Source organism: Chelonia mydas, chromosome 11, assembly GCF_015237465.2.
Source record: "Chelonia mydas isolate rCheMyd1 chromosome 11, rCheMyd1.pri.v2, whole genome shotgun sequence".
Taxonomy (NCBI): domain Eukaryota; kingdom Metazoa; phylum Chordata; order Testudines; family Cheloniidae; genus Chelonia; species Chelonia mydas.
The window spans coordinates 36,321,976-36,331,567 of NC_051251.2; the positions used below are offsets into that span (position 1 = coordinate 36,321,976).

At 43.5% G+C, this 9,592-nt stretch overlaps 1 protein-coding gene across 11 annotated transcripts in view; it reads right to left on the minus strand.

Moving 5' to 3' along the window:
• The window catches only part of LOC102938237 (sodium channel protein type 1 subunit alpha), a 171,479-nt gene that overhangs the window by 124,516 nt on the left and 37,371 nt on the right, over positions 1 to 9,592 (minus strand). Inside the window, exon 1 of one of the 11 annotated variants that reach the window (XM_043525362.1) lies at positions 3,139 to 3,245. The exons of the other annotated variants lie outside the window; for them this stretch is intronic. The gene's annotated coding sequence lies outside the window, so the exon portion shown is untranslated. Of the gene's footprint in view, positions 1 to 3,138; positions 3,246 to 9,592 lie in introns of those variants that run through there. 11 annotated transcript variants of the gene reach the window in all.

Consider the following 9,592-nt stretch of genomic DNA (forward strand, 5'->3'; position numbering starts at 1 on the left):
AACCTGTAATCAATCATTACTAAGAATCACAACCCTCTGGGGACAAAGTGTGTTTTGTGCAGATACTACCGTGTTCTGGGCCTCTTCTGAGCAGAGGATGCGTATCTCACCATGGTCATCTGTAATGCACCCTAAGTACAATATCAAGAGGTTTTTCCTAGTAATTTCTGTTGATTCTCTTATTGCCTCCATAAAGCTACAGAGGTATTCCAAGTCAGGGATTACTGTCAAAGTCACTTCTGTGTTTATACTAAAACTTAGATTCTAGGTCCTCTGCCTCTTTGTTCAGACAACAACAAAAATCAGGATGCTGCTTTTTGTTCATAGCTCTTAGGAATACATGAAACATATTTTTATAATAAATGAGTTACTATAAAATATATTATCTCTACCAAAACGTAGATTATGTGCTTTGCTTCCGATTAAAAATAAATGACCTAATTCTGCTTTCTGTTACACTGGTTTAAATCCACTGATGGCAACAGAGTTATTCCTAATTTACAAGCTGCGAGTGCAGAATCAGGCCTAAAGTGACAGTAAGAAATAGGTTCCATAGAAAGCAGAGAGAATACATTGGGGGATAAACCACAAGGTGTTTGTAGTATGGCTCCACCCTAGCAATTACACTTAATGGGGCAGAATTGCTGGACTGCTGTTAGACTGAAGGAGTTCCACAATGCACTGTTTTTCTGCAGTACTCCTTTTGCAGCAAGTGACAGTAATGGAGAGAAGCTGTGCTTGAGAGCTGTTCAGAGAAGTACTGCTTTATTTCATTTCATAAAAGCAGGGATGTCCTCCTATTGGGAATTTATACTACTATTCAAAATTAATTTTCTTAAACAATGGCTGTAAACTGTTCCCTCCCCCCATTTACCCAAGCAAACCTAACAGCAATCTTCTTAAAACCAAGTAAAATGAAAGAAAAATACTCAGAGTAAATTATATAATGCTCATGTTGTTTTTCAAGAATCAATTATACCTTCTGATTTAATGTAAATTTAATTTAAGACAAGAACTTACTTTGTTAGATCACTACTGTGGCTAGAAAATGGTAAGTAAAAATAATGACAGGGCTGGTTTGAGCCATACTCCAGAACAATATTAAAAATGACAGGACTATTACATCCAGAGGAGCTTCTGTGCTTCTGAAAATTGCTAAATAGTGACCTAACTGGGTCAGTTAACCCCACAGCCACTGACCTAGCTCTTAGACTCATAGACATTAAGGTCAGAAGAGACCATCATGATCATCTAGTCTGACCTCCTGCACATTGCAGGCCACAGAACCTCACCCACCCACTCCTGTAATAGACCCCTAACCTCTGGCTGAGTTACTGAAGTCATCACATCATAATTAAAAGACTTCAAGTTACAGAGAATCCACCATTTACACTAATTTAAACTTTCAAGTGACCCATGTCCCATGCTGCAGAGGAAGGCCACCCCCCACCCTACCCAGGTCTTTGCATATCTAACCCAGGGGAAAATTCCTTCCTGACCCCGAACATGATGATCAGATAGACCCTGAGCATGTGGTCAAGACCCACCAGCCAGACACCTAGGAAAGAATCTGCTGTAGTAACTCTTGCTATCCAGCTAGTCAGTGAGAAGTGCTAGCATCCAGCATCAGAAGTGTATTGCCAGCAGCCTTAAAGGGACACAGCCAACATTACTTTTTTAAAAAATGAAAATTTCCAACAGACAAAGCTGCTAGGTTTTGTACAGCTCCATGACTTATGTTTCTCAACAGTGAAAAGTGACTGATTTCCTTCATAGGGTTTACCTTAGTAGAAGGTGCACGTGTGGGGGACAGCATGAGCTTATTAACCACACCTTTCAGAAGAGGAAGGAGGCACTTGGACAAAACAGCAGTAACCAAGGGAATTAAGGGGGTTATTGGTTGGAAGGGGGGGCGTTTACTGGAGGGAACCTAGGGGATTGCTATGGGGTGGGAAGTGGCCTGTGGGGGTGGGGGTGGGAGAGCTTGGAGCAGCCTGGGGCTGTTGTTCCTGCTGGATGGGGAGCCTGCAGCAAGTTGGAGAGGGTGAAAGAGTTGGGGGATATTTTCAATTCTTCCCATTATTCAGACTCCCCAAACTCAATCAGAGAATTTCAAACCCTTCTCCCCTTTATCTATATTATATATGGCATATATGTGCCTCTTTTCTCTCCATTTGCTTCCCTGGGGCACTGAGGTTGCTGCCATCTCCAGACCAACTAATTCTTAACAGCTTCCCAGGGGAGGCTGTTTGCTAACTCTCCTATCTGTGTGTCCCCATTCTCCCACCTCTTGGGGAAGCGCAGGTGATCAGAGCTGCTGAACATGCCAAGTGGTAGTATGGTTCCTCAGTAATGCCTTGCAGCTCTTCCTTGGGCTCCAGCACTGCCTCCTCTCCCCGGCCTGGGAAGGAGGCAAAATGACTCTTATGGCAGTGCCCCTCCCCCCTGGCCTGGGAAGGAGGAGAGGAGAAGAGGCTGCCAGTGGTGCCCTGAAGAGCCAGGTTCTGCTCTAATAGGGGAAAGCCACCAGGACTCCCCAGCTGTGCAGGCTACAAAGGGTGGGGGAAACTTCTAAAGGCATGGAGGTAAGTGGATGAAAAGCTAGTGGAGAGAGAGAGAGAGAGAGAGAGAGAGAGAGAGAGAGAGAGAGTGTGTGTGTGTGTGTGTAAGTGTAAGTAAAGGGGGCAATGGTTAAGGAGCCGGGGGCGGGGATTCACAGAGAATAAAACGGTGAGTGTGTGGGGTACAGAATCACGTAGCAAGGGCGAGAGGGTTAAAGAGAATAAAATAACATGGGTGTGTGGATGATACAGAACTAAATGCTGAGAAAGATCATGATAATTAATTGGGAGTGGGAGAGTGGGAAGAATTAAATTCTTTGTGCGCAGAGAGGTTAGATCATGAAATACTGTACTGGGGTAGATTATATGGGTGGGGAGAGGAGGCAGTATTGAGAGAATGAAATGTGCCAGCATACAGTGATGGTGGAGTTTTAATGGGGTGGGATGCAGACTATTGTAGGAGGGGGTGCAATGAGTCAGTGCCTACACAGATGTACCAGAAAATCTCAGAATAGAGAGAGTCTTCTGACAGGGGGTATACTGCAGCCACAAATCAGCTTTTCAGTCTGTGTAGTACCTTTATCCACCCTGGCTTCTTGGGTAAATCCTCAGTACACAGTCCAGTTACATGGAGGGTGCTCTGACATCAGGATTTGGCCAACAGGATCAATGGTTAGACAAATATTCTATTCAGGGTACACGCGCACATTTATTAAGTATTTTTCAAGACATTCGTAATTGTGTTGAAATCTGTTCTGAATACTGGATATTTAAAACAGACGGTGTCATATGGTGGTGGCCATTGTCCCTCCCGAATGTGGGCAGCCCCTACCTGCTCCCTATGTCAGTTCCACTATCTCAACACAAGTCCTAAACTTCCCTTCTGAGCCCAATCCTGTCTACCCCACTTACACCATTCCTTTACTGCTTACCTTCAGTAACCACAGTTTTGCTCCAGATAACCCTTACCTAATTCTTCTCAATGGCCCACTCTTTCCTACTCTCTTACTCAGTGCAGGAAACTCCACACCCAAAGTATTCTTCCCCCTTCGTTGATGTCTTAAGGTTCTGTATGTGCTGAACGCCAAAAGACTTAGGTTTAAGTCCTCCAAAAGGTTGGTCCCACCCTTTTTCTATTAGTGATGGTATTTTGTTTATTTCTTAATATAGGGAGTATGGTTTTTTCTAAATAATTGATAATACATTGAAAATAGTTTATAATAATTTGAAGAGTAAACATTTCTTTCTAGTTTCATAATTAGACTGCATCTGCTCCACTATATATTGTTTTAACTATTTACACTGTTTTTCGAGTAGAAACATTAAAAGCATCTCAAAGAAAATGAGTATGGTATACTTTATCTGCCCCTCAGAATCCCCAACAGTAGACATCCAATGTCACACCACTGCTACATAAAACCCTGCCCAGACACTAGAGTGGGTCAAAAAATGGAAAAACAATTTCATGATACATTTTGAAGATGTTTTAGTCTTGCAGCATTCAAAACAAATACATTTTGGGGAATTTGTGATTTTCCCCCAGCATTTATCATTTTTTTCTACTGGATTTTTTCTTTCTTTTTCTTCCTCTTTTCTATTTTTCCATTAATTTAAAAACAATATTGATTTTTCAAAATGACTGGAAAAAATAAGGGAAATATGAAAAAGGGGAAAAAGGAAAGAAGGAAAGGAAAGGGGAAACAAAACCAAAAACTCAAATATCTGAATTTTTTTAAAAAAAATAAGTGCTACAAACTTCAAAAAAAAGAAAATTTTCATTAGCATTTTCAATTTAGAAAAAAGGCCAAAAACATTTTTTTTTGTTAACTTTGTTAAAAACATTTTGACCTTTTCTTCCAGATACACAAATGCAGCCTTGGGTGAATGTACTGCTGGCATTAAACCACCATTATACTTCTCACAATGAATTTAATCGTACATCCTATTATGTAGTATACATCTATGGTTCTTAGCTACCAGAACAGGAGACCAGTTCACATGAAAAGCATAAATGTGACTTCAATAGGAATCTATGTCCTTAGTGCAATAAAAGTATACTTGATAGTTTATGTATTCCCAAATAGAAGTTTTAGAGGTATTTAAGTAAGCTTTAGTACCTTACATGAGCTAACTTCACCATGGGTTGAATTCTCCCCTTGGATGTCATCACACTCTGATGCACCCCAGAATATCAAATTCAAAACAAACACACACACACACACAAAGAAGCAAGACATGCAGGTAGATTGTCAGTCAAAACATGTAACAACCATGAACTAGTTAGGTCAGCAAAAGTCTGAACAAAACATAATAGTGTGAATAGGAGGTATGTAGAAGCAATCCCTGGGTAGCTGCACACACCACCACCCCCCCACACACACAGAGTTTGTGCACACACACAGCCTTTTTCCTCTCCTGCAAAGAAACAGGAACACTGAGTTCAGGGAGCAGAACCAGGAAACAAAACAGTAACAGGGATCATGGAGGTGTCATACACACTAGCCATCACAAGTTCCTTCTCTTCTCCCGAAAAGTTCAGCAGTACCTGGCTGGAGGCACCAGGTGATCCTGGGGCTGTATGTTATACTTATACCTGATACAGCTCAAGGGGTAGATGCTGTTGCTGTGGCACACCTTCCCCAGTTGGCCACATGACATCATTATATGCAGAAAGAGTGTTCTCTTCCCTATCTGTTCCCCTTTCAGTAGGCAGTATATCTCACTGGTAAACAACATGTTCTCCCCATGGTAAATGCAGTTGCCACACTCTAGATCATGCCATGAGTATCAAAAATGCTTCCAGATGCTCATCTAACATACAATGCTGGTCCAGGGTCGAACTCATGGACCTTGCATGGATACACTTGTTGAAACATGCATATTTCCTAGTTACATCAGTCAGCCTCGAGGACAGCGAAGGGGATGAACCTTTTCCATCAGCATAGCCTATTTGGTCCTCACAGGTCGGCTGAAGAGCTGATAGAATGGGGTTTCTCCAGTACTTCTATGAGATGTACTCTAAATATCATATAAAGCATGACTTAGTGCAGTAGGGAAGGGTGTATCTTGACCTTCCTCCTATATATGAGTTACACACTTGGGTATGGTATGCAGCAGATTTATAACATACGATACCAATACTTGTCTGTAAACCCTCAAACTCTCTTATTACAAAAGGTGTCCCATTATCTGAAACAGGCTCTCTAGTAGTCCAACTTAGTGAATGAAGTGTTTATGCAAGAAATAAGGTCCTTGTGAAATTATGAATGCAGAGAGGTAAAGTGAGTAGTCTAGAACAGTCAACAGTGTGGAGCCACGCAGTGAAATCAAGGGGCCAGTAATATGCACTGCATTTCTCTGCCATGGTCTGTCTATGACTACTGGTTTCAAAGTACCCAGAAGAGCAGTAGTTCTATGCATGCCTTCACATGATGCTCAATGTCTGAATGCAGCCCTTCATCCTTGTAACTCCCAAACATCCTTCATGAGCCACATCGAGGACTGCTTATCACAACACTGCTGGGATGATCACCTGGACTCCTCTACATGTCAGACATGTCAAGTAGCAACATATCTTCACTCAAATAATAAAACTTGGTCTATAGTCTATAAATTCTAAGAACTGGGCCTATCCACTTGTACAGCACATATCGACTTGCACAGTTTAGCATCCCTAAGAGTGGGGTCAAGCTAGGACAATGAATTAACATAAACTGTTATGATCAGCGGGTAATGGTAGTGAAGCAGCAGCTTGTAGCTGTTCAGGCATTGATTTCACACCAGTGGCCAACAGATAGTGCCTTAGAAACTCTACAGGATCTTTTGTAAAACTGCCCTTGGCCACATTCAAATTCTGCTTGGATCTTGTCCACAAGTGCAGATGGTACATGACATGTAGGAGGTGCAAAGGGCTTCACGTTTGAAGTCAACTGCAGAATATGCATATCCTGTGATTAGAACATCATCACTATTAAATAAATCATGGCATCTCTGAACAATACTTTGGGTATCCCCTTCTATTCTAGCCAACCTAATCGCACCTCGGGTGTCCTGTGCCAGTTCATGTGTAATACCAATCTGCAAGCATAGATCAGAGGATGACAGTGGAACAGCATTCACAGCTGCACCTTTAACAATGCAAACTTTGCAGCCAAGGCAGCGCCTTTGTAGAGCACAGAGCATACAGCTTCACCCACTGTCTGCCAGGCCTAAAAATTCCAAGCTTTTTTTTTTAAAAAAAAAATAACCGCTGTAGTCAGGTAAAGATTGTGAACTAACCCCGGGGGAAGAATGCTAACTTCAACACCCATATCCATCATGCACTTCAGTGGTGTACCATTAATTTCCATGATACAGGATACAAGCTCCAGTCCTTTGCTCCATGAGAAGACCGTACTAAAGGAAACATCAGGTAAAGGTGCTCTCATGTGGCTCTACATTCACAGTATGCACTTCAGGCCTCCCATCATTGTGAACAAGGTGTACCGTAGCACACTAATGTCAAGTGTGTCCATCCTTCCCATGAGCCCAGGACATAGCAGTTCTAGCCAGGCAGGCAGGGAAACTGGCCAAGTGACCCATACTGCCACAGTGGAAACAGTGAGAAAAGAGTAACTTTTGTTGCTGAGGCTGTGGAGTGGGAGTAGGCAGCATTATATGACTCCAGGAGTCAAAAGTATGAGGAGCAGCTGACAGTTGTAGTGCAGATGCAAAGGTAGCGGCAGCCTGAGACATAGCAGCCCTTTCAACCCAAGCCCTCTCAAATGCCCAAGCCCTCTCAAATGCCTCACTCTTAGCAACCACAGCATCAAAAGTTAGCAATCTAGCATCTTCAGCTAGTATCATTTGCCCAGCTGGTCACTGGCTACAGTACACCAATCACAAAAATATCCCTGAGCATGATCATCATAATATTCCCAAATTCACAGTCCTGGGCCACCCGCCACAAATGAAATGCAAACTCACATACAGTTTCGTTGGGCTGCTGGTGAGCTTCAAACTAGGTTTTCCTCTTTAACAGAACAGAATCTTCAGTGCCAAAATACTAGTTGAGGCTCTCCACAGCTGAATCAAAGAAGGACTTGAGCTCCAGGAATCCATCATAAATATCAATGCCATCATGGCCTAAGCAGTTCTGCAGCAAGGGTAACCTCGCAGCATTAGAGATTTGCACATAGTTGTGAAAATTCTGAATAAATTATTGCTAGTCAACAGACGAAGCAAGTCTAGGCAGCATGGGTTGTAGACTAGAAGCACTCATTGCCATAATGTTACGCTACACCCCAGAACGCTAATCCCACAACACACACAAAAAAAGCAACACATGCAGGTAGGTGACCAATGAAAACATATAATTACAATAAACCATTTAGTTCAGCAACAATCTCAATAAAACATAATAATAAGTCTGAACAGCAGACGTGTAGCAGCAGGCCCAAATAACTGCACACGCCCCCTGCTATGCACACACACATAGCCTTTCTCCCCAGCAAAGAAACAAGAACAGGATCAACAAGTTCAGGGAGCACAAACCAAAACAGTAACAGGAATAAGAAGGCAATGCATACACTAGTCATTACTGATGTGCATGTCTGCAAAAACTTTAGAGTGAGTGGGACTGGGAATATACATTTGTTAGCAGATTTCTTTCTCCACCCACCCAATGTTAGAGAGTCATGTCATTGTAAAAACCAGTAATATATTCAGATTTATATTAAAATACAGAATTGTAAATACAGAAAATATTGTTATGTTCTGCACGTTGATATACAGAAGGATGATGTAGCCAATAAGTTCCATAGAATCAATTATGAATAAGGATGCGTTTTAGTCACGGGTATTTTCAGTAAAAGTCATTGACCGGTTACAGGCAGTAAACAAAAATTCACGGCCCGTGACCTGTCCATGACTTTTACTATATACCCCTAACTAAAATTTGGGCTTGGGGACTGAGGGCTCTGGATGGGGGGTAGCCCGGGACCCCCGCTGATGCTGGGGGCAGATGGGGCGATGGCTCACAAACCCCGTTGGTGCTGGATGGATGGGGACGGGCCGCAGTGCGTGACCCAGGACCCCTGCTGGTGCTGGGGGGGAGTAAGAGGTTGGGCCGCAACACACAGCCTGGGACTAAGGTTGCCAACCCTCCCGGATTGGCCAGGCATCTCCCGGAATCAGCCTCAATCTCCCAGCGGCTATTAAAAGCCATCTAGGAGATTTTAATAGGCTGCTAAAAGTCTGATGGGCGGCGCAACAGGGCTAAGACAGACTCCCAGGCTCCGCATGGCTCCTGGAAACGATCGTCTGTCTCCTACGCACAGCAACAGCCAGGGAATCTCTGCATGCTGCCCCCCCCGCGAGCGCCGACTCCGAGAACCGTGGCCAATGGGAGTTGCAGGGGCGGTACCTGAAGGAAGCTGTTGGAGGCCTTGAGGAGAAGGCACTTCCTTGCCCAGGTAGCCTTGTTGCAGAAACAGAGCACAGGATAGCAGTAACCACAAGCTACCGGGAAAGAGGCTGTTGAACTCAGGGAGACTGTTGTAGAGCTGCACTCCCTGTAGGGCCTGGAAGGATTCTCAATGTTTTCCCTGCTCTGTTGCCACAGGGAGCTGCAGTCTTCATAGGGGGACAGTCAGAGAAAAGAGGTAGGGGAACATTAATTTACTGATGCTTGTGAAGCACTAAGATTCTAGGCTACCTCTACTTTTAGCACTAGGGTATGATTCCCAGCCCATGTAGACATAGTTGCACTGGCTCTAATCAAGCTAATACACTAAGAGCTGTAGGGTAGCAGGGGCAGTGGTGAGTGGCTGCCCAAGTACAAGCCCACCCATACCCCATGAGTACTTGGGGCAGCTAGCCCATGCTACCATGGCTACATTGCTATTTTTAGCACTCAACAATAGCCAGTCAGAGTATGAGTACTCAAGCAGGGAATCACCTGTAGCTCCAAGTGTAGACATAACCTTGAATGAAGGTGCTAATGTGTCAAATGGCAAAATCCTGCAACTGTCCAACTGTTTCATGGTCCAGCC